Source organism: Leucopleurus acutus (assembly GCF_964270905.1).
Source record: "Leucopleurus acutus genome assembly, chromosome: 14".
NCBI lineage: Eukaryota > Metazoa > Chordata > Mammalia > Artiodactyla > Delphinidae > Leucopleurus > Leucopleurus acutus.
Window position 1 is genome coordinate 44,618,328 of NC_139156.1, and position 25,133 is coordinate 44,643,460.

A 25,133-nucleotide genomic window follows, 5' to 3' on the forward strand; every position below is an offset into this window, starting at 1 on the left:
TGAGTCCCTTGGAGCTCACAGGCTGACACGCCACAGGGAACCAGAGAAAACTCTCTGCTTATTTAAAAGGCTCTTGTGATTAGGATAGCACTACTCTGATGCTCTCATTAACCTTATTAATTACATCATTTAATCCTCACTGGAGGGTTTTATCTCACATATGAGAAAACAAGTTCAGAAAGTCGTTCTTGCTTAAGCCCTCAGCACTAGTTAGAGGCGGGCAGAAGCTTACACAGGTTCATTTGATGCCAATGCCACGAGAGAGTGAGGACAAAGGAGAAAAGAATGCGGTTGGGGAAAAGGACCAGTGAGTACTGGCTTTCGGTCACAGCCTGAGATTGTCCCTGTCGTGGCACATTAACATGTTTGACCAACAGTTGATCCCAAAAAGGGGACTTGGGAGACAAAGAGAGTAATAGAAGTCATGTGGTAAAAGTGCTAGGGTTTGTAGATGTAATGAATCAATACAAGAAGAAAATAGTCAAGTTGGGCAAAGAGAAATAGCTTCCCCAACATCCAAACTCAACAGAATTGCTTTTGATTCAGGCTTCCACTCTTTAGTCCAAATACTACATCATGTCAGAATGTTCCTGTCTTGAAATGGTAATCTAATAATCTTCAAAATCCTCAGGGAGATGAAGCATCATTTGTTCCCTTCACCTTCTGGCCTTAGAAAATACAGTCTTTTAGAAAGTTATCTTTGGCTTCTTGAATTTCAGCACCAAGGGAATGGCATCCTTGGCGTGGTTCAGAAAAGATGTAAGCTCTCCTTAGCCTTGCTCTTCCCAGCTCTGGGCAGCCACTTCTTGGCCTCAAGTTTTTAATCTTGGTGGTGTAAGCTGGACCCTTAACCTTCTTTACAAATCATGATGGGTATGTGAACAAGGAGGTGGTCCCCTGTATGCTGGGAAGAATGTTCGTGGCTGCCACCTCCTTCTCTTTCTATTTTAGTCCTGAGGGACATGGCTTTTTTTTACTTCTGTGAAATTTAGGAGTCTTGAGGTTTTAGTGCAAAAAGAAGAATTCCGTGTGGTTTTAGAAGGCAAGTCACTCTGAGTAATTTAAACCCTTATTTATCCAAACACAAAGGCTGAAGGATGTTTTAGCAAACTAGCCCCATGCGATAAAGCTTTTGGCAAAGATTTTATCTGTTCTGTGCACTGCCCATATTTTTATGTAACAAGTCCAATAGTTGTTTTTTCCAGTCAGCCTGGCCCTGCTAGTTTATCTTCATAGGTATGTATTTTATACATGTGTGTGCAGAAGGATGTTCACATGAGAATGTGTGTGTATATGGGGTCATGTAGAGAGAGGCAAGGCTCCAATTGTTTACTAGGCCTGTAGCAAATGAGGTTCAGGGATAATTAAGAGAACTCTCCCTTGGCAGAAACGTGCCTGTTTGGGTCTGCTTCTCATTTGGGACAACTGGAAAAGGCAATCACTGAAGTTTCATTTATGCCAAAGAATTTTTCACTGTCATCAATACAGGCTGCAAAAATGAGGTTATTGACATCTTATTTCTGGGGGTTTTTCTTTCAGATAATTGTGAGCCCTCAGCATCAAATGTTCTGATATAAGGCAGTTCCACTCTGTAGTTGAGCATTTTCAATGCATTGTGTGCAATTGATCTTACCAAGTTCTGCCAAATCCCAGGCTGATCACATCTGTATCTATCCAGCCCATTCAGATTTCCCCCTCTGCTCTAAGACACTCTGATCTTGATTTTATTCAAGGGAGCATAGGATAAAGCTGATATCACATATGAATGCTTTTAGCCATTTATTAAATTATGGATACATTTTGGATGTGAATGCCTAGGTTGTTGTAAGTAGACTTTGGGCTGTTCCCTCAAACCCCGTTTCAGTTGGGTCTTCTGGAGTATTTTGGTTTCCCTCTTGGAGTGATCTAGGCTATGAGCTCCTGCAGGTCCTTGGGCACTCAGATATCTACTAAGCCTCCCAGCAAGGGCTCACCTGCCTCCATGGGGCTGGAACAGACACCCTTCCTCTCTGTTGCAAAGTGAGAGCAGCTGGCCCCGTGCTCTTGGCGGCAGCCTTCTGTCTCTGGTGTGAGAAGGCCAGTCTGTGTGCCAAGGGCAGCCAGGATGAGATTGTGAGGTTGGCTCATCTAGTTGAGAGCAGCCCTCTGTGAGCACAAGGCAGACTGGACTCAGCAAGCCATTGTGGCTGAGCAGGGCCTTGGAGCCTGCCCAGCAAGGTCGGGGGAAGCCAGGCTGATCTCATGAAGGGGGTGCTATTTCCCTGGGCCACCTGCCCTAGAGACCAGACTCAAGACCAGGTGCACAGGAAGCTGAGTCATGAGTGGCCGCCATGGTTGCTCTGAGCCCAGAGGAACATAGAGAAACTCATTACAACCAGCAAAAGTCCGCACCATAAAAGTACAAGTATTTACTACCCCAGGAAGGAAATGGAGTGACCCATACAATAAGATTAGCCCCTGAGTAACTCCGTGAAAGTCACAATTTTAGCTATATCTTGTTTAAAAATAAAGAGCTAAATAGAATAATGGGATCTATTGAAGGGGTTTGTCAGGCTGTAGTGATGATCTCACTTGCTTTCTATCATTACTAAAACTGAAGCCAGTTTGAGAAACTGAAGTCTCCCCTTGCCAAATTACCCTCCTCAGACATTTTATTTATAAGTGGTTGCTATTATCAATCTCCATTGAAATCCATGTGCATATGATGTGCACATCTACATCTCCTTTTTATGGACAGGAAGCTGAAGGTTAAATAAGATTCCCAAGACCACAAAAGATTTTAACAAGATCTGGAAATTTTTCTCAAATCACCTCCCTCTCTCACTCACCTCAATATGTACTTCTCCCGCCAGATGTATTATAGATAATGATGCAATCAGTTACCATGGCGGTAAAGTCAGAAATCTTGAAGCGTCTTTGCGGCCCAGATCCCAGAACTCCAACCAGCACAGGGACAGCCAACGTGGCAGCCGGGCTGGGAGGTTGGGAGAGCCTGGGTGGTCCGACACGTCCTGGCTGAATGTTTAAACGCTGACTTCACATGAGGGGCTGCTCTGGTCATTGGGGTAGAAAGCTCCTCCTATGAACTGCTAATCAGAAAGGATGTTTTAAAAGAAACCATTTGTAAATAGCTAATATGACAAACTCTTGTTCTGCTCGCTCATAGTTCTGGATTCATGAAATGCAAAATGATGCCAAAAGAGCTTTAATATTCCTGCAATATCCCCAACTTTGTTCATGAAATGGTTGTTCTTTGCCTTGCTCCCATCTTTCTGATATCACTTGCAAAGCGTTAGGTATTTAGGTTAGGTAATTAGGTATTCCTTACATGCCGATACCCACAGCTCATGCAAAAAATCTAGAAGTATAAATGAACGTGTTGACTACTGAAAATCAACAAAGATTTTTACTTTTACATGATCTTGCCACAAATGATGGGACTGTGGGTCTGAGCCTGCCCCAAAGCAGCTACCTTTAGGCTTTCTGTGCAATGGCCTGTTACAACAGCTCTGCCCAGCAGGGTTGCTCCATGTGGCACCGTATTGACTCAGTTAAATCCTCTTTCTTCTGGATTTTGAAAATGAGACACACAGGGATGCAGACATTGGAATAGTGCATGCCAGATGACTCACAGAGAGAGAGTGTATGAGCAGAAGCTCTCAGACAGCAGAGCCAGTGGGAGCAGAGGGACATTTGATTGGCAGCAACAAAAGAAGATAAAGAGACAGAATTGCCATGTAAGAGATGCAGCGGCAGGGCGCAGTGGCCGTCTGCTGCAGATGGGTGAAGGATGCCTCACTGCAGCTGGGCTGCATTTTGGACTCTTTTGGTCGGTGGATGCTAAATTTTCTTCTTTCCTCCCTACTTCCCTGATAGGATTAGCTGACATTGCTTGATAACTCGAGTCCCTCTCCACTCCTTTGGCCTGGGAGATCCTAACCACTGCAGTGAGATTTCCTTAAGTGAGACATTGGTTGGAAATGAAATCTGGAACTTACATAGGGTCAGACAAAATCGGCAGCACTTAATGACCTGTCAGACGTGGGTGAAGAGCAAAGAAAGAGGTAAATCCTAATGTCCAGCCTCTGCTTGGCCACAGCCACAGAGGACCAGGAATGGAGTACAAGTGGGGAGGCAGGTCTGGATGTGTACTTCTACCTCAGGGTGAAGATGACATGAATCTGAAGTCCTCTTTAATATTTGTGTTCTTTTTCTTGCTCCTTATTTTTTTCCCTTTCCTCCTCTTCCTCCCCTTCTACATGGAGGCAATGCGTTGAATGTTTCATCAGCTTCCCTGGTGTTTTGACTTCAGGCCGCCTGGTCCAGCCCTCTAAGGAAATTTGTTATCACATTTCTGGCTCAGAGCAAGGCTCATTCAGTATAATTAGTTGACGACTCCTTGGAGTGGAAAAGTTCTGCCAGAAATGGTCTGAGTTCAGGGTGAGTGCCTGAGTCATTTTATGAGCTCTGATTCATGAGCTCGAGGGCGGAAGATCACAGAAATTGATAATTGGCATCTTTTCTGAAGTCAGTTTCCCTCTGAAGGTCAATAGTGAAAAAGGGTGCCTGGGGTTCAGAGTTTTGCAGAATGATATGAATAATTACTCCACACAGTGTTACTACACTCCAGGCTCTTTGTTCTAAGCACTTACATGTGTTAATCCATTTATTTTTCACAACAAACACATGAAGCGGTACTTTGTTTTTTAAATTAATTTATTTTATTATTTATTTTTGGCCGTGTTGGGTCTCCATTGCTTCCCGCGGGCTTTCTCTAGTTGCGGCTACTCTTCTTGCAGTGCACGGGCTTCTCATTGCACTGGCTTCTCTTGTTGCGGAGCAGGGGCTCTAGGCACCCAGGCTTCAGTAGTTGTGGCACCTGGGCTCAGTAGTTGTAGCTTGTGGGCTCTATAGCACAGGCTCAGTAGTTGTGGCACACGGGCTTAGTCGCTCCTCAGCATGTGGGATCTTCCCGGACCAGGGCTCAAACCCGTGTCCCCTGCATTGGCAGGCGGATTCTTAACCACCGTGCCATCAAGGAAGCCCCAAGAGGTACTTTTATTATCCTGTTTCTTGTATGTGGAAACTGAGGCAGGAAGAGACTAAATAACTTGCGCCAAGACTCAGGATAAGTAAGCAATGTGCCAGGCACCATGGTTCCAGGTCTGTGCTCTTTCATCCATGTTTTACCCCTCAGCCTCTCTGTGCATCTCTGCATCTGTCTTCATTCTTCAGCCAATGAGTCCTAGGGTTGGCTACATCTAGACTTATCTCCATAATATAGTCAATTGTATTTGCTTTTCTGGAAGCAAGTCAACCATGAAACTGACATCTAAAATACTCTTCAAGTTTTTAGGAAAGAAAAAAGAAAAGTCTTCCTACAGACTTAGCCAGCAAGAGGAATCTGTTCAGAAAAGTGTCTTGCCTGGGCTTGGACTATCATGAAGTTGTCCTATGCTCCCTGCTTGGGCTGCTGCCCCTTCCCTCGACTGCAGGGAGTGTGGAGCTTCAGAAGTCTGCTGGTGGTGAGGTGAGGATGACAAGGATGGACTAAGGATCTGCCAAAATCCAAAAGTGTCTTCAAAGACACACTCGATTCTGTTCTGGACACTTCTAGCTTTAAATGCATTTTATTAAAGCCTAGTTGTTTGCAAATCATGAATTAGGGTAAACATTCTGTCCTACAGGGAATCATTCTGATCAGAGTGAGGTTTGCTGTCTGGAAGAGTGAGGAAATGCCTGAACTTGACCCCTCTCCCCAGGCCCTCATGTTCATCTAGAAGGGTGGTCCCCTGCAGTGCTCTTATGGCCCTTCCATTGGCACGGGCTCGCCAGCTGACACAGGGCTGCTGCAGGTGCATGAGCCCCTCCGATGTGGACAGGGGTGCAGCACACAGGACCCAGGATGGAAGCTTTGGAATCGCACCTCAGTCTTCACTGGGGCTTGAACCCACACCTTAGCCTGCCACTCTCCATCTTTAAGATGGGGGCAGTGGAAAGTCATTCTAGTTCATGCTTTACGAAATTATATGTTGCGATTAGTCTGGCTATCCATGACAACACTGTCCCTGAGTGATGAAACTGACTTGAGGCGCCAGTACAGATGAGTCAGCACTGATCAGGGGTGTCACCCACCCCAGCGTCCTTCTTTCATTCTTTCGTTACAGCATGTGTGTCCTTCGATTCTATGTGCCCCAGACAGCTCACTGAACCTACAGGTGCTCAAAGATACCAGCATGCTAAATGTGAATTACTTGTCAAATCTTCCTTAAAACCTTCAGGTCCTGAGCTGGAACCTGTCACCCTTGCCAACATAACACAAGGTGTCTTTGCTCATCGCAGGCTGCTACACAGGTGCACGTGACCCTTTGCAGCCTCTCAAATTGGTCCCAGCTCCTTCTCTAAGCTTTTTTGCATTTTAGGGACAGTTGACCTTTTGCTGGTTCATCTTGCTACCTGGGTGCGCAGAATTTGTTGCCTAGAGCTGGTTTCTGATCCATCGGCTTTGGGCCTAGGCATTGACATTTTGTTTTCAAAATAGAGCAACCCTATAGCTCCATCCTGCTTTAAACAAATGAACAAATAAACATCCTTTAATTATTACCCTTTCATAGCTCATTTTCCCCCTTTAGAACCTCTTTATTCTTTTAAATTTTTCTAAACTTTACCAATTAAGCTTTAAGCCCCCATCCCAAGTCTTTGCCCCTCTCTCCTATTGCACACTCATGAAGGATGAAGTACACGATGGGTTGGCTTTTCCAGGAAGTGGAGGGTTCCCAGTAGAGCTGGAAGCCTATCCTGAGTCATCCCCGCTCCATTGCTCTGTCTGTGACCAAAAGTGATCCCAGAGGAGCTTCTTCCCTCACCAGAGCTCGACTCACTCAACGTGGGGAATGACAGTAGAATGGAGGGCCTGGGTCCGTTTTTCTTGCCCTCAAGATACCACGTCTGACATCCCAACTTCCCTATCATCCGGAAACTCCAAGTGAATTCTTCCCACACAGCCCCTGCTTCCCCACCAGGCACTTGACCCTTTTCATCTCCAGCAGCATCAGCATCAGGCTAGATCCCCACTCAGAACGAGGTCTTTTCTCTGCCTCTCCAGCTCCACCTGTTCTCTAGATTCACGTATGTCCGGGGGCCTCTACACCCTGGCCACCCCCATGGTGATGGTCACCAGGTGGGGTTTAGTGGCAGACCCAGAGTATGAGACATCAAACGAGAGTTATTCCTGTAGGTTTCCTTGTGTGCTGCTGTCTCCCTGCCCCCGCACACGGTCTCCATGGGGCCAGGAACACACTCATCACGCTCACACTCTGTGTCCAGTGCCTGACTTGGTATCTGGCATAGGACAGGCGCTCAGTCACCCCCACTGACTGACTGGTTGCAGGAGTGCACTGTTGTGTGCCAAGAAATGTGCACACATTATCTCCTGAGCCCTCTTACCAAGTCTACAAGGGAGGCACAGTTCCCATCCCCATTTTACAGATGAGGAAACAGAAGTTCATAGTAACTGAGAGAACGATTACCAAACCCGCTGATCATCAGCGTCACCTGGAAGCTTTTGGAAAATATGGATTTCTGGGCTTCTTTCCAGATATCCTGAATCAACATTTCTGGGGTCAAAATATCTTTAGTTTCCAAGAGTTCACCAGGAGTTTCTGATGATCAGTGGAGTCTGGGAAGGACTGAATTAGGTAATTATTCGGGTCACAAAGCTGGTAGAGGAGAGAGCCATGATTTACACTCGGGTGTAGCTGGCTCCAAGCCCTCTGTCTTCCTGCCAAGGAGTCTTCTTGGTGAGAGACCCTCATTCTATCCTGGGAAAAGTGGAGCCTCAGGGAGGATCTAGGTCACACAAGGAGTCAGCATCAGAGTAGACCTTGGAAGCGAAGTCCCCAGCTCTGGTCTGATGGCATGTGGCATATTCCCTGACCTGGGCTGCCTTGTACACATTGTTCTGCCATGCACCCTGGCCATAGTACTTGCTCTTGGCACCAGAATTTAGATAAATGATTAGAATTATTTAAAAATAATGTATTTATATGTAACATTGAGCTATTGAAGAATGTAAGATTACCTACAGAAATGAGTGCTATTAGTTTTAGACGCTGGTCATTTTCAAGTGAGTTTATAAGGCTGAATGAGGCACAAAGAAGCAAAAATGGAAAACACTTGCTTTGTGGTTTGGAAGTGATCCTGTCCACCTTCCCTTCTCAGGGTTGCAGGGTGGAGGGAAATGGGAGAAGCTGTGCCTGCTTTCCCTGAGGAGACCATCCTGGGTTCGGAATGTCACTCTATTTGCTGTGCCAGGAGGTGGTGTTAGCTCAGCTCTCTCTGAGCTTAAATGCAGTTGCAGAGCCCGGATTAGGAACCAGGGTGTAGAGATGAAGAAAGAGCCCTTGCTGCCCTGTGGAGTGGACGGTCCAACAGTTCTCTAGCAGGCAGTCAGGATGTCTGGCTGCAGAATGACCAGAGTGCTTTAGACAGGCCGTGCAAGGGTGACATCTGAGCTGGCTGACTGTGAGTGACCAGAAGCTGCCAGGCTTGCACAGATCCAGGGAGTAGAAACTACATGTTTGCACATATGTGAGTCTGGTGGTTCCTGAATCGGAAAGGGGCCTGTTTGATGGGAGCACACAGTATATGAAAGAGGGAAGTGTCTGAGAAAACTCACTTGTACCTACTTTTGGAGATTTTTTGACCCTGTTAGTGGCCAAAAGTGATTACTTTTTCGCTTGTTTTCATTGTTCAGTTTGATTTTTGTTTGTTTTTGGCTTTGCCTACCTGGCATCCATCTTTTCTTCTGGTACCAGTGCCTCAGTTTTGGGTTTACAGCTGTCTCTCTCTCCATTGGGTAGCTTTCTAGCGGGACTGATATTCAAGGTGTCCTGACCCACCCCATCTCTGCTGACCAATGAAGGAGGAGGTACCCATGCCAGGCCGATCCAACGTTCTCTTCTAGAACTTTTGATGTGTGAATAAACTGGAAGTATGAGTCATTGGTCTTTCATTTACCCCAAGGGCTGCACTCTGAAGGCACAGGCTACCAATTCACTCTCTCCGCATCCCAGAACCATCCAGAACCATCCATTTGAAAGTCTGGTCCTTCGACGTCTATTTCTATTCTCTGAGCTTTTCATAGCCTTTTAAAAATTATTATTGTAGTATAATTGCTTTACAATGTTGTGTTAGTTTCTGCTCTATAGTGAAGTGAATCAGCTATCTGTATACCTATATCCCCTCCCTCTTGGACCTCCCTCCCATCCTACCCATCTAGGTCATCACAGAGCACCGAGCTGAGCTTCCTGTGCCTTATAGCATGTTCCCGCTAGCTAGCTATTTTACGCATGGCAGTGTATATATGTCAGTCCTAATCTCCCAGTTCGTTCCACCCTCCCCTTCCCCCACAGCGTTCACATGTCCGTTCTCTACATCTATGTCTCTATTCCTGCCCTGCAAATAGGTTCATCTGTACCATTTTTCTAGATTCCACATATATGCATTAATATATGATATTTGTTTTTCTCTTTCTGGCTTACTTCACTCTGTATGACAGACTCTAGGTCCATCCATCTCACTACAAATGACCCAATTTCGTTTCTTTTTATGGCTGAGTAATATTCCATTGTATATATGTACCACATCTTTATTCATTCACCTGTCATTGGACAGTTAGGCTGTTTCCATGTCTTGGCTATTGTAAATAGAGCTGCAATGAACATTGGGGTACATGTGTCCTTTTGAATTATGGTTTTCTCAAGGTATGTGCCCAGCAGTGGGATTGCTGGGTCGTATGGTAGTTCTATTTTTAGTTCTTTAAGGAACCTCCATACTGTTCTCCATAGTGGCTGTATCAATTTACATTCCCACCAACAGTGCAGAAGGGTTCCCTTTTCTCCACACCCTCTCTAGCATTTATTGTTTGTAGATTTTTTGATGATGGCCGTTCTGACCCGTGTGAGGTGATGCCTCATTGTAGTTCTGATTTGCATTTCTCTAATAATTAGTGATGTTGAGCATCTTTTCATGTGCCTTCTGGCCATCTGTATGTCTTCTTTGGTGAAATGTCTATTTAGGTCTTCTGCCCGTTTTTTTTTGTTTGTTTTGTTTTTTTCGGTACGCGGGCCTTTCACTGTTGTGGCCTCTCCCGTTGCGGAGCACAGGCTCCGGACGCGCAGGCTCAGCGGCCATGGCTCACGGGCCCAGCCGCTCCACGGCATGCGGGATCTTCCCGGACCGGAGCACGAACCCGTGTCCCCTGCATCAGCAGGCGGACTATCAACCACTGCGCCACCAGGGAAGCCCTTCTGCCCGTTTTTTAATTGGGTTGTCTGCTTTTTGATATTGAGCTCCATGAGCTGTTTGTATATTTTGGAGATTAATCCTTTGTCCGTTGCTTCGTTTGCAAATATTTTCTCCCATTCTGAGGGTTGTCTTTTCGTCCATAGCCTTCTAGTGCAAAACATTTCTGCTTTCATGAGCCACAGTTGTCTTCTGTTGCTGGCCGTCAAAAATACCGAAGCGGGGCTTCCCTGGTGGCGCAGTGGTTGAGAGTCCGCCTGCCGATGCAGGGGACACGGGTTCGTGCCCTGGTCTGGGAAGATCCCACATGCCGCGGAGCGGCTAGGCCTGTGAGCCATGGCCACTGAGCCTGCGTGTCTGGTGCCTGTGCTCCGCAACGGGAGAGGCCACAACAGTGAGAGGCCCACGTACCGCAAAAAAAAAAAAAAAAAAATTACCAAAGCAATCCACAGGACTAAGGAAAATGCTCTTAATTCTGAAGATGCAGTTGAAAGCTCACTGTGGGAGAATTGCATGGTATTTGCCCTATGCTTTGGGAAAAACCTGGCAGCAGTATACAGAATAGATAAGACTGGAGGAAATGGAAAAGTCAAAGTCAGTTTCAAATCCATCTTTAACTGTGGCTCTATGCCAGGTCCTGAGTTAGCTATGGAGAATTCAGAAATAAATGGAGCCAGGACCTGCTCACCCTTCAACTTCCCCTCTCCCTAAAGAACTTACTATCTAATAGGGAATATAGTTAAAGGGCCAATTTTTAACTCACCCAGGTAGAGTTAGGGGTGCTATTATTAATTTCATAGGACTTTGTATATCCCTTTCCTATGTAGTTAATCCCATGGTTTCATCATTTTACTTGTGTTTGTCTGTCTCCCTCACTAGACTCTGAGCTCCACAAAAGTAGGAGCTTGTGTTTATTTGCTTATTAAATCTTTGAGTCTATTTGCTTATTTTTAATTTTTGCATCCTGCATGCCTAGCTCAGGCATGACTTTAACTCATGGCTGTTGTCTCATATGGCTTTAACACGTGGCTATTGAATGAGAGGGTGTTGGGTAAGAGAATGCATGGGACATTGAAGCTGAAAAGAAAAAGAGGCTGGAAAACAGCAGTAGCAACACCACATATAATGTGAGGGATAGCCAGGACACTTGCCGTAATGACTCTTGGCACTAGGCAGCTTATTGGATACGATGTCAAGGAGTGGGGGATTCAGGAGGGATGGAGTCCAGCTTCAGTGCGGGCAACTCGTTTGCCCTGGGATGCACCTTTACACAACCTGGCCCCTCTCTCAAGCTCTGAACTGTCTCCCCCAGATTATGGCTTTTTCCATGTGTCTCTCTTCTCAGATGACCCCTTGGCTCTGGGTTCTTCAGCTTCTGGGCTCTCTCTTGTCTTTCAAGCTCACCCTGCAGGCAGAGATGCACCTTCTGCTGACTGCAGCCTGCGCCAAGGTCAGGCTTGTGGTACTTAAGGAGACAGGCCCAATTGTGACCCCTGTCTCACAGACCTGTGAGGCCTTATGAGATAATGAAGACCAAGCAACTAGGACAAGGATGGGCAAGTTGTTGTGAACACAGTAATGATGATGATGATAACAACAATAGTGAAGGTCTGTTAGGTACTTACTATGTGCAAATAATTCTGCTTAACACTTAACATAATAATTTCAGTTAATACTCAAAACTATTATTGCCCCCATTTTACAGATGAGGAATCTGTAAGATTCTAAGAGAGGTGAGTAACTTTCTCATGATCAAGCTGGTAGTACTTAGTGGAGCCAGATTGGAACTCATGCGATGGGACTCCAGGGCCTCTTTTGTAGTTAGTATGATATACTATACTAAAGAAATGCTAGTCTTCTTCTCTTTCTCTCCTTCTCTCCTTTCTCTATTGGGGATGGGTTTTCAAGCCCTGAGCTCTATTAGTATTCCCAGTTCCTCTCACCCCACCTTCCAGACATGTGGCAGTTACAAGCCATGAGCATCCTAGAGGGTAATGAGACAGAGATCTAAACACAAAGAGTGAAGCAAGAATTCAGGGTCAGGGCAATGGTACTGTGAGTAAGACCTGAGGCTGAACCCTCTGGAGACTGGATTGGGAATGTTTCTTGTTTTAGGCCAGGCTTGGTGTCAGTGCTGGGATAGATCTTAACTTGCAGGTAAGGGCTGTGTCCTGAACTGTGGACGGACATGGTTGCAGGGGCAGAGGGGGTAGTCTTCTTTTGTAGCCAGGCTATATTGTGTTGCGTAGTGAGCTGGAGAGGAAGAACTAGAAAGAGGAGTAGATTAATCTCTTTGTGAGATTGGCTGAGAAAAGACATCGCAAGATTAGGAAGTACCCCAAAGCTAAATGAGTTTAAGGAAGAGATTTTTAGGAGAAAGAAAACCTTACTCTGATTAGGCAGATCTTCCTCACATGTTTGCTTAGGACCAAAAGAAACACCAATCTCACCATGAGATTGTAAGGCATAGGAATGTGTTTAAAGTGAGAATCCAGCAGTTACAGGTGCTCAACTGAACCCATGTCTTATCCAACCGTGGCCCTCAGCTTTCTGGCTGGATTATAGCAAGTACATAAATCTTAGCTATACAATGACCCCAGGTCGTGTAACCTATAGTCGCCTAGCCTTCAAGGGTGCTGGAGAGAACCCAACCTTCCCTAAATTCTGTATCTGAAATTAAATAATCAGTCCCAAGAATTAACCATCATAGGCAGTGATTTTTGTTGGTTTCAAGACTTACAAAGTGCCCCCTTTCCTCTAAAAAAAAATACAGACAAAGACATCATCTCTCACCATCACCATTTTATTCATTGTACTTGAAGTTCTAGCCAATGAAATAAAGCAGGAAACAGAAATAAAATTATCCATATATGAAAGAAAAAAGCAAAACTGTCTTTATTTTAGGACATCATGATTGCCTATGTAGAAAATCTCATGGAATCTACAAAAAAGCTATTAGAACTAATATGTGAGTTGAGCAAGGTTGCAGGACACAAGATCAATATACAGAAATCAATTTCATTTCTATATACAAACAAAAATCAGCAGTTAAAATTAAAAAACAATACCACTTACAATAGCACCAAATTATGAAACAGAGATAAATCTGCCAAAAATTGTGAAAGACCGCTATCTACACTAAGAAAAAAAATGTTGTTTAGAAAAACTGGATAAAACCTAAATAAATTGAGTGATATACATTGTTTATGAATCAGAAGACTCAATATTATTTAGATGTCAATTCTCCTCAAATTAATCTATAGTCAATGGAATCCTGATAAAAATCTCAGCAGGCTTTTTTTGAGGAAATTGATAAGTTGATTGTAAAATTCACGTAAAAACTCAAAATACCTGGAATAGACAAAACAACTTTGAAAAAAATGAACAAAGTTGGAGAACCAATAGTATCTGATTTAAAGACTTTTTATAAAGCTTCAGTAATCAAAACAGTGTGATAGTGGCATCAAGATAGACAAATAGGTCAATAGAACAGAATTAAGAGTCAAGAAATAAGCACACACACGTATGTACAATTGATTTTCAAGAAAGGGACAAAGGCATTTCAGTAGGGAAAGTATAGTCTTTTCAACAAATGGTGCTGGAACAAGGTATATCCATATGCAAAATAAAATGAATTTTGATTCATGTCTTATATCATATATAAAAGCTTGAATCAAAATGGATCATAGACCTAAACATAAAATCTAAAACTCTAAATCTTCTAGTCAAAAACATAGGAGAAATTCTTTAAGAATAGAGTAAAACAACAACAACAAAAAATTAAGGTACCATACCAATCCATAAAGGAAAAAATGGATGAATTCAACTTCTGAAAATTAAAACTTCTGATCTTAAAAAGGTATTGTTAATGGCATGAAAAGACAAACTACAGTCTGAGAGAAAATATTTGCAAATCAAATATGCAAAAAAGGACTTACATCCTGAATATGTAAATAACTCTTAAAAATCAATAATAAGGAAAAAAAACCAACACCTCAATGGGCAAAAGATTTGAACAGACATTTCACCACAAAAGGTTTAAGGATGGCAAATAAGCACATTAGAAGATGCTTAACATCTTGGGGAAATGCAAATTAAAACCACTAAGAGATACAGCTTCATACCTATTTGAATGACTAAAATGACAAAGACTGAATATACCAAGTGTTGACAGGAATATGGAGGAAATGGAACTCTTCTACACTTTGGAAAGTAGTTTGTCAGTTTCTTAAAAAGTTAAATATATACTTCTAATGTAATCCATTCATTCCACTCCTGTATATTTACCCAAGAGAAATGAAAGCAAACTTTCATACAAAAGTTTGTACGTAAATGTTTATAGAAACTTTATTTGTAGTAGCCCCAAACTGGAAACATCTAAGTGCCCATCAGCAGGTTAATGGATAAACAATCTGTAGTATATACATACAGTGGGTTACGCTTAGCAATAAAAACAAACAACTGATACAGGCAACATGTGTGAATCTAAAAACTATTATACTGAGTGAAATAAACCAGACAAAAAAAGAGTACACAATGTATGTTCTATTGATTTGCATCCTGCATCCCCTCTCACTCTATGTTCTATGCTCCCCAGCGACAAAAAACCCTATGTACCGTTATGCAGCTAAAGTATATTTTCAGTTCCTGAACTCTATTACATTTTTTGGTGCCTCTGAGAAATTCTGCTGAAATATTTGGCTTCACTGTTTATTCCTCAAATTCCCAAGCCCACACACCCAACAGTGGTCCCAAAAGAATTCCACTCAAGAAATCAAATATGAGATTATCCAGACAACACGCTAGGTATGTTTCCCGTATGGCTGGCTCGATGAACTGGAGCTCCTGGAGCTCCTCTCCAGCATCCAGCTTCCCAGGATGGCTAAGTTGGCTATACTGTTGTCAACTTGAACAGCAAACCCAAGTACCCGGCTTCCCCCACACCACTAAAGGTGCTTTCAGTTCTTTCTCTTGCCTCTCATCTTGTTAATTCTAGTCTTGGTTGAAGGGAGATTGAAGTTTCCTTGAGGTCAAACAAAGCTCCTCCAAAGTTGACCATGGAGGGAGAATCAAGGGGCAACAGTCCATGCCCTGATTACTGAGATTCTCCTTTGCCTTTGGGTTTCTTTGAGAGGACTCCATGCCCCTGAACAACACAAGTTTAACTGGAGACATACGCCCCTTCCCTAGCAACAAAGCTGAGGCAAGGCCATGCCATGTAGACAAGGCTTTGCTGGTGTCAGGGATAATGTAGGGAAGACAGATATGAAGAGTAGCATGAAGTTGGGTGGTCTGGCTTCCCAGTTCTGGATGCTCAGAGAACCTCTGCCTGTAAGCTTCTGTTTTCCTCTAAATGTTGGGCTCTGTTTCTGCTTTCCAACCAGAAGCCCACATGTAGTCTTTAACGCTCCCAAGTCCAGAATGCAGTGAGTTCAGTGAGATGCAGAGGTCCCTTATCGGTCTGTCTTAGTAGAGACAGGAAGTTCCTATTTCCTTTCTGATAAACTCTTTCTCCCAATTATTGACATCAGGACTGCCAGCCACCGGCACCCTGTTTAGGGGAAACCTTATGTAACCACCTGGCCTATCAGGCATCCCCATAATAGCCATATGAGAACTTAATACAATAGGCTCAACATTCATTGCCTTAACACTGGCATCCAGGGATCCAGGGCCATATCACTAAGGACAGAAGAGTAACAAGGAGTGGCCTGGTTAGAACAATATCTTTATAACCGAACCAGCAAATCTCACACTTTATCAGCTCCAAAGGACAAAGGCGGTTCCATTTACATTTCTGTCCCATAAACACTGGGTTCCTTTACAATGGCATGCTCCCCTCCTCCTAATCCCCTTTGCAGCAAGAGTTCTAGTGTTGCCCTGGGACTCCTCTCCACAGACGTTCTCAGGAATTCCAAGTGGGAGCATACCCTTGACTTTGGTGTCAGGCCAGGCTGTCCTCACAGCTTATCTGGTGTGGGTGTTGGGGATTCAGACCTGTACTTGAAGTGAGCTTAACCCAACTCTCCAGCAGCTATTGTGATCAAATTACTGCTGTCTCCATTAAAAATACAGCAAAGACACTGCACCTTTTCCCCAAGGACGCTAGGGCTTCCCTCTTTCTTTGGCAGTGCAGGCTCATGTCCTTCAATGCCATCACTTTGGATCCATCATTAAGGGGTGTCTCAAAGGCAATCTGCCTGAATTTTGAAAGGTTATTTTTACTATTTTTTTTTTAACCAAAAGACATATTTTTTCCCTCTAGGCACACCCATACTGCCAATGTGTTGTGTCAAATGGGATCCCTTAGAGGCTGGATGTTATGACACTGCCCTCAATGTCCTCGTTCATAAGGTAATTTCCCTTGTTCGTTCCAGCAGCCTGACCTTGGGTAGGCATCTCCATGCACCAGCTCCTTTTTTATATTGCTGAACCTCAGTGAAGGGGGAAAAGAGCTCATTTTCCCAGGTCTTTCCCTCCTCCAAACCCCCTCTGTACCGTTCTAAATTCATGGAAATACATAGATCTTGGGGAAAGCATCATAATCTAATTCCTCTGGCAAATGCATACAAGCCTTGACCTCCAAGTGTGACCAGAACACTCTGTTTGGAATTGGAGACCCTGATGAGGCTGGGCCCTTAGCTTCCCCAGTGACTAAGGAGAGAGTGTCCATGGATTCCCAGTTTAGGTTTGATTCAGCACAGCAAGCTGTTGGTGCAAGGTCATTCCTCCAGCAGCCCATTTTAAGAGTAGAGTTGTCTGGGAGCATAGCAGTCATCAAAGGAAGAGGTAAAAGGAAAAGGAAGGAAGGGGTAGCTTTCTAATGAACAAGGAAAACCATGGGGAAGAGAAGAGAGCTCTCCCGGCATGTCCCCGGGGCGGGGCGAGGGTGGGGGGTACGTCCTGACACTGTTCTCTGCTTACTTGTAAAGTCTGACACAATCTGGTGATATTTCCCTCCTTTTCTATACATGTCTGATCAAATCCTACAATTACATTAGAGACAGAAGGGGGGTAACTTACTGAGAAGGTCTACCTTTGCGTGAGGGAGAAAATTCCTATCAGAACAGCGGCCTGGCCCCTTTTCACATCCTCAGAGACAAGTCTTGGGCCAAAGGTGGGCCTTCATCTCCGCTGCCTTCTGCTTGCCTGGGGAGTTTCTGTTCCATCGCCACCTGGGAATGACTTCACGTGATTGTCTTGGTTTCCTTCTTGGAGATTCACAGATGTCACTGGGGCAACTCAAGTAGTGAAGGTGTTTCCTTAAGCCAGAAGGCTATGTCGGGTCTTCTCTTCTCTCCAGATACAGTTACACTTTTTTTTTTAAAACCTCTAATCTCCTCAGCTTGTCTGTATCTATGTTAATTTGCTTCAGTGTTTAACTTCAGTCATTTTGAATCTCCTCTGGGTCACTGTACATTCTAACAGTGAGTTGCTAATAAAGAGCATAGAAAATGGGGAGAAATCAAAACAAAAATCTTGATATAAGCGTCTCCTGATCATCAGATCTTTGAGCATTAAGGAAATGCAAATGACTTTCAGACTTTCCACTAGCCAGGGGCCGTATCTGAAGACTTCAAAATCTTTTCAAAAATAAATTATTACCCCTTCCTCCCACATTCAAGCCAAATTGAGAGCCTAGTAGACTGAGGAATTTCCAGAGTGGTCACAGGTCCTCTCTGGGGACTTACGGACAGTGGGTTTTAAAAATGTGTGTTTGGGACGATTTTTCATGGGCGTTTGAATTTCAGCTGGTGGACTGCACATGGGGTCAGAATAAGCATTCTAGCTTAAAAACAACAAAAAGGGCTGAGTTTTGCCCTGAGCTAAAGAGGAGGTCTTGTTCTGCGGCGGCAGCAGCTGCAAACACACACCCGAGAAGGAGAGTCAGGCTACCAGGGACTTTCTCAGTGAAAAACTCTGGGTATGACAGAAGAGAAAACACATTTATATGCTCATGCATTTTCCTCTCTTCTCCACATTCCTCACCCATCTCACTTCCCTCTGAGCAAGCCCTGCAAGGCTAGAGCAGGTAAAACATCAGGAAGAATTGTCACTGTGGAGCCCAGCACGTAGAAGAAAAATGACTTTTCAGACTCCCTACCTCTGTGGCAAGCAGGAAACCTGCTATAGGATGAATTCGGTCCCCCAATTCCTATGTTAAAGCCCTATCCCCAGTACCCTAGAATGTGACTCTATTTGGAGATAGGACCTTGAAAGAGGTGATTAAGGTTAAATGAGGCCATCAAGATGGGCCCCGATCCTTATAAGAAGAGGAAGAGCCACCAGGGATGCCCAGGCACAGAGAAAAGGCCGGGAGAGGACAGGGCAAGAGGATGCTTGCTGTCTACACGCCAAGGAAATGGCAATCGGGGGAAGCCAAACTTGCCAACACCTTTATCTTGGATTTCTAGCCTCCGGAGCTGTGAGAAATGAATGTCTGTGTACTTTGTTATGGCCCGAGTTGCCTAACATGGGACCCCTCCTCATGGCCCAGCTCTCTTCTCAAATGCAGAGCCACAGGAGGGGCCTTGGAATCCAGTGCAACATAGGAAGGAAAATCCAGGCCCAGGAAGGCCAGGGAGGGGGTCTGTAACCCAGCACTATCCTCAGAAAGTTCTCTGCCTGCAGTGGGTGTCTGGGCAGAGCGAGGAACAAGCCTGTCTTTGCCAGGGATATAAAGAAAGGCCTCAGGGGCCTCAGGAGTGCTCAGCTTGGTGGGGGGGGGGGGGTCCTTATGACAGGGAACAGACAGGGTTAATTAACATTTGGCCTGTGGATCCCTTGAGAGGGGAACCTTTCTTGTCCGTGAGAGGTGGTTATGGGGGAAGGGAGAAGGGTCACCTCGAGTTCTGCTCCCAGACCTATCACCCTCTCAACCACACACCCACCTGACTCCAAATTTCTCAGGTACAAAATCTAGATTACCTCCAGGTCAGTGCTTCTCAGACTGAAATGTGATGTGACTCACACAGGGGTTTTGTAAAAATGCAGATTCTGATTGAGTAGGTTTGGGTATGGCCCATGAACTTGCATTTCCAGCCAGCTCCCAGGAGATACTGATGCTGCTGGAGGTTCACAACTGAATATCCAGACACTGTCCCTGTGCTCATTCTTAGCAGCATCTGCATCCCTCACCTCATCCTCTGCCCCACAGGCACTTTCAGCTCCTGGTTGCTCCAGTCACTGAGTTGAGCGTCAGGGACACAGAGGAATAGGAGGCAAGAGACTGAGGGAAGTGAGAGGAGTATGTAGGGGTCAGAACCATCAGACCTGGACTGAAGGACCCTCATTAGCTCTGTGACCTTATGTGAGAGTCTTAACCACTTAGCGACTTAGTTTCGTCTTCTGCAATATGGGTAGTAGACCTACTTCATAGGGTTTTTGTAAGGATTGGTGAGATTAAAATATAAAAATCCCTAGACTAGGACCAGGAACATGAGAAATACTCAACAAATGTTGGCCACTTCTCTTATCTACACACCTAACTCACAATTCATGGGGGAAAGACCTGGAAGCAAATTATTGTAGGAAGTGTACTACCTGGGGTCAAGATTGGGTCACATGGGGACATGAGGAGGGTCTGCTCTCTCATTAAGACCCTGGGTTCTGTCTAACTGTGCTGCCTACCTTCATCCTCCAGGACAGCGTCCAGCATGTAGGACATGATCACAGCACGTGTAGAGTGTCTAGTTCTAGCTAAGCTCTGGCCTAGCTGCTGGGCTTAAATGGGGAAGAAGACTCAATCCTGGCCTCAAGGGTCTCAGAGTCCTAGGAATTGGTGACAAATGGTCTGATAGGTAAGAGTATTGAGGCCTGGGGGCACATGGCAAGGATTCTTCCTGCTGTCTAGAGGAGGGGAGGTCAGAGAAAGCTTCCTGGAGAACATGCATCTCAACTAGGGCCTGGAGGGCAGCAGGAGTTAGTCAGGCAGCAGGCAGTGTGTGTGTGTGTGTGTGTGTGTGTGTGTGTGTGTGTGTGTGTGTGTGTGTGTAGGATATATGGTAAGAAAATTGAGAAGCGCACTCTATGTCTCATAAGATAGAACTAAAACTAATTAAATTTTTTTTATTGAAGTATAGTCAGTTTACAATGTTGTGTTTAATTTCTGCTGTACAGCAAAGTGACTCAGTTATACATATCTATACATTCTTTTTCATATTCTTTTCCATTATGGTTTATCACAGGATATTGAATATAGTTTCTTGTGCTATACAGTAGGACCTTGTTGTTTATCCATTCTATATATAATAGTTTACATCTGCTAATCCCAAACTCCCAGTCCTTCCCTTCCCTACCCCCCCACCTTGGCAACCACAAGTCTGTTCTCTATGTCTGTGAGTCTGTTCCTATTTCGTAGATAAGTTCATTTGTGTCATAGAACTAAAACTAATTTTGACACTTAGCTAACCTTAGGAAAAAAAGGAAAAAGTGAAATCTTCGTGTGTCCAATGAAGAAGCTTGATGGTCTGAAACCTTTGAGGGGGAGGCTGGGGGTCTCACCCTTGTGTAGATTGGGAGATGGGATTGGAATATCCTGGAGGGAGGCAGCTAGAAATAACCCCTGCATAAAGCCTTGAGCCTCAAAGAGCTGTCCCTTCCATTTAATAGAAACTAACATCCTCGAGACTTCTGTGAAAAAACATTTTGCAGTCTGCAGGAGGGAGAAGAGGAAAGTCACCCGTGAAAAATTGAAATGCCAGCTCTGTGCACACACAGATGTGCAATCCAAATTTGTACTACCAGCCTGGAGTGGGAATTCCAAGTGGAGAAATTAAAATAACCGTTCAGGACCACTAAAGCCCTATATTTTCAGCAGGAGCAAATGTGAAATTATTGCTGGGGAAACTTTCACAACTCAGGGGTCATGGGACTCCCGCAGAAAAAACAGCCTCTTTGAAGATGAGCTGACAATCAGAATTAGAAACTAACCACCCAAGAAAATGAACCACAATGAGCGAGCGTCAACACGTGAAATAGAATCAGCACCTTCCAAACTGGAAGGAGTACATTAATCTGAAAAATCAATGGTCTAAGTATATTTCAGAATATTAAAGAGAGAAGGGAATGAATGAAAACCATAATAAAAGGACTAGTCAGTGTGGACAGGGATTTAAGACAGCCATGTAGAGGTTCTTTAGGTGAAAAATATAGTCATTGAAAGTAAGAACTCAACGGGCAGGAGAAAGCACAGTACGCACCCAGAAGAAGAATTAGCCAATTGGAAGGTAGTTCTGAAGAAGTCAGATAAAATGCAACAGAGAAAGGAAGAGGTGTAGAGCCATCAGCTAAGAGACAGGGAGGATATAAGGAGCTGATTCCTTGAAATGTGGGTCCCAGAAAGAGTGAGTAAATAAATGAAATGAAGGACTGGCAATATTTCAAGAGATAATGACTGAGAATCTTTCAGATTTCAAGAAAAATAAGTTTTCATTTCTAAGAACCACAGGAGTTCTGAGAAGAATGTTTGTAAATAGAACTAACCATACTCGATCCATTAAGACTGGAGAACATGAAAGAAAAGAATCAAAACCTTTCTCACAAAGACAATATATTAACAGAAGATTCTTCATCACAACAATTAATGCCAAAACAAAGGGATGGTGACATTTTCAGAAAAACAGGGACTCAGAAATTTTTTCCCTTAGAAAGTCACCAAGAAGTAGCTACTAAAAGATAGTAAATAAGGTGAAAATTGAACCTGAGGTAAAAGTCAGTTGCCAGGAATAATAGTGACTAAAAAATGGTGGCAAGTATATTGGGAAATAAAAAAGAGCATTGATAAAAACAAAAAAGACAAATTCTGGAAGTCTTAAAAATAAGGTGCAATTAAAATGGTAAAAACCAATAACATGGTAGATAGAAAGGTAGAAATCAGAAGTGATGTGTTCCAATATCCTTGTATTATTCGGAAGGTAGGCAAAAATAGTGATTTTACTAACTTAAAGAGGACCCACGAGGAACAGGGCAGAGAGGGCCTGAGGGTGGGGTGGGGGGCAGAGTGTGCATCTGTGGAATAAATGACTGCTTTGGCCTGATGAGGTGTAGGGCGCCCTAAAATGGCAGGGAGCCCTGCCGGAGATGATCTTGGAACCTGTGAAGGTCAGGTCCACGTAGTGCTCCAGGTGTGCAGAGCTGCAGGAGGGGCTGGGATAATTTGGAGGCTCAGCCTGAAGACAAGCGCCAGGCTGTGATAGGCTCTGCTGGGTCACAGTGTGGTTGCTAACGTCTAGGGTGGGGTTCAGTGGTCTCCAGTGTGGTGCTGCATGCACCCAGGGGTGCTCAGGATAACCTAGCGATCGGTATTGCCTTCATGTAAAGAAAAACATTAGGCCTGGATAACATTTAATATGTGGATCCTTCAGTCAAAGATGTAGTGTCACAAATGCCTGAAAGGGAGCTTCCAGCATGCGTGGTGACAGCTGCTTATTTAATCATTGCGTTGCTTCCGGCACATCAGGATTTGACTGTTTCTTTGTACCTGCTTAAGGATGTACAGATTAGATGGTCTAAACTTGGGGTCTTGGAGGAAGCTAGGTCATCTGGTGTGGGGGTAGCAGCTTTTGCCAGCCTGAATGGTTGTGCCAATGTACATCCACCAAGCACCAGCCCTGCTTTAGGTAGCAGAGAGGACGCCTGAGGCTCCAATCCGAAAACACAGCTCAATTCAGAACTCCTTCAACTGAGGGTATTATTCCAAATATCCTTAGTATATCCTAATATACTGAGTATATAATAGTATATACTAGTATATGTCAGTATATTTTAGTGTATATATATATATATATATATATATATATTAGAATATACTCAGTATATTCTAATATTCTAATAATATTAGAAGTCAAGATTTCTGACCCCTTTCCATGTTGGGACTTGTTTCAGGGAGACAGTGTGGTTAGCTTCTGCCCCATCTCTCCCATTTTCTAGGTGCTGTTTTGGAGGAGGGAGGGAGAAGGACCAAGGAGAGATCAGGGGTGAGGCAGCTGCTCCACAGCCAGGGGCTTTGTTCTTTCTGAGTCTAGAAGGTGGTAAAAGTGGATTTTTCTTTTGGTGACACCACTGAGAGCTCCTCGGAGAGTCCTGGCTGGAAGTCTCTTTCTAATCAAGACAGATGCATCTTTATTCCAGGTGGTTGCTCGGACCTCCTTCCTTAGCACCTAGGATTCAGTAGATTCTTGGTGGCTCTTTGGACAGAAACCCACTCCTGCCACCCTGTCTCTTTCTCTTCAGTGACACACATCTGGTCTCTAGGAAGCATCATGGCTTCTGGCCCTAGAAATCCTCAGGAATGGGCTGGCCCTCCCTTAGCTTCATCCATCTTGCACACCTCTTGCCTCCTACTTTGGGAAGCATTTCAAGGCTGGAGGGAAGGAGCAGCGCCATCTGCCCCTCTCCACGTGGGGTCCCCAGCTCTCCACAAAGACGTGCACCCAGCTTGCTGTCCTTTTCCCCACTTTCTGAGTCCTTTGATCCTTGGTCAGGCTTTTAGGTTAAGAATAGAGCCACTTCCCAGAAATTTCTTTTGTAAATTCTGGTGATGGTATTTGGTTTGCAATTTCATACCCATCATTAACTTCAGAACTTCAACGATGACATCCAGCTACCTGTGAATAGAGGTAATGGTTCCCATCTTTTTTTATTAGACTGATAGGAATGTCCAATCAGAAAGGTATGGAAACCACTGGTCTCATCTTTATGCAGCTTACCTTAGTTATCCATTCTAAGAGGATTCTGGCCTTTCTATCTTAAGGTTCTTGCCTTAGAAATTGCAGTAGAAAAGAGAAGCTCAGGTTTTGAGACAAAATCCATCGTTTGGAAGCCTGGCTTTTGAAAGAAAATTTCAAATAATTCTCCTTCCAGACTCAGACACTCCAGGTCCTGTCACAGCTTAAACGTGCTTTTTCTGTTTGGTCAGTCTGAGTTAAATTACTCTGGGCACTTTTGAGTTTCATGAACAGGAAAAAAATAAACTTTTTCAACTTGAAAAATAAATGGAAGCCATTCTTTTTGGCGGCAGATAACTCCAAAAGATGTGACCTTTCAGAGTTCACACTGCCCAAGTGAATTGTTTCCTTAGAGGAATAGAATCTGCATGAGTTCAATCAAGTAGTGTCAGGCTGAAAATGTTAAGTGATGGAGGAAGAAAAAGTATTTGCAAGACAAGTAAACTTTGGAGCCTATTACTCTCCTCAATTTCCTGGAGCTCACTCTATGCCAGGGTTTCAGTGTTGTTCAGAATGTTTTATGTCATTTCAATAACCAAAGTGGTTTGTCTGAATAAATACAATGATTTGATTTAGAAAAAGTGATTATTATGGTGGCTAGAAAAATAAGTTTCTATAGAAAATGGGATAATTTTATAGCCGCTGGGTAAGACAGATTTGCCGTTGAATATTGTACAAACAAATCCAAATGGCACTTATTCCCTTTTGGTGCATTCCTTTGGTAATCAATCTACCAGGTTCTGGAAATGGACCGTTATGCAAATTCATAAAATACAACTAGATATTTTCACTTTGGGATGTTTATATTTTTTTCCCCTTGGAAATAAGATCCCTAAATGAAAATCTCAGTGGCAATGCTCCATGAAGGGTAGGCCATAAATGCCTCGCTAGGCAAAAGAAAATAAAAAATGTTGAGCTACTCAGGCAAATATTAACTCAGTTTCGTGGCTGAGATGTTATGGATTCTCTCAAGGACTGTAATTTACTGATCTTTTAATATATGGATGTTGCTACTTTTATTGTTCCTTCTTGACGTAGTGGTGACTGTAGGGGATTCCATGAGGAGAAAGGGCTGGACTCCTGCCTCTGATGGCCCAGGCA

At 44.0% G+C, this 25,133-nt stretch overlaps 1 protein-coding gene across 5 annotated transcripts in view; it reads left to right on the top strand.

Moving 5' to 3' along the window:
• The window catches only part of LOC309971598 (uncharacterized protein), a 380,232-nt gene that overhangs the window by 170,369 nt on the left and 184,730 nt on the right, over positions 1–25,133 (top strand). For all 5 annotated transcript variants that reach the window (XR_014326743.1, XR_014326744.1, XR_014326745.1 and 2 more), the window contains exon 3: positions 16,571–16,659. The gene's annotated coding sequence lies outside the window, so the exon portion shown is untranslated. The remainder of the gene's footprint in view (positions 1–16,570; positions 16,660–25,133) is intronic.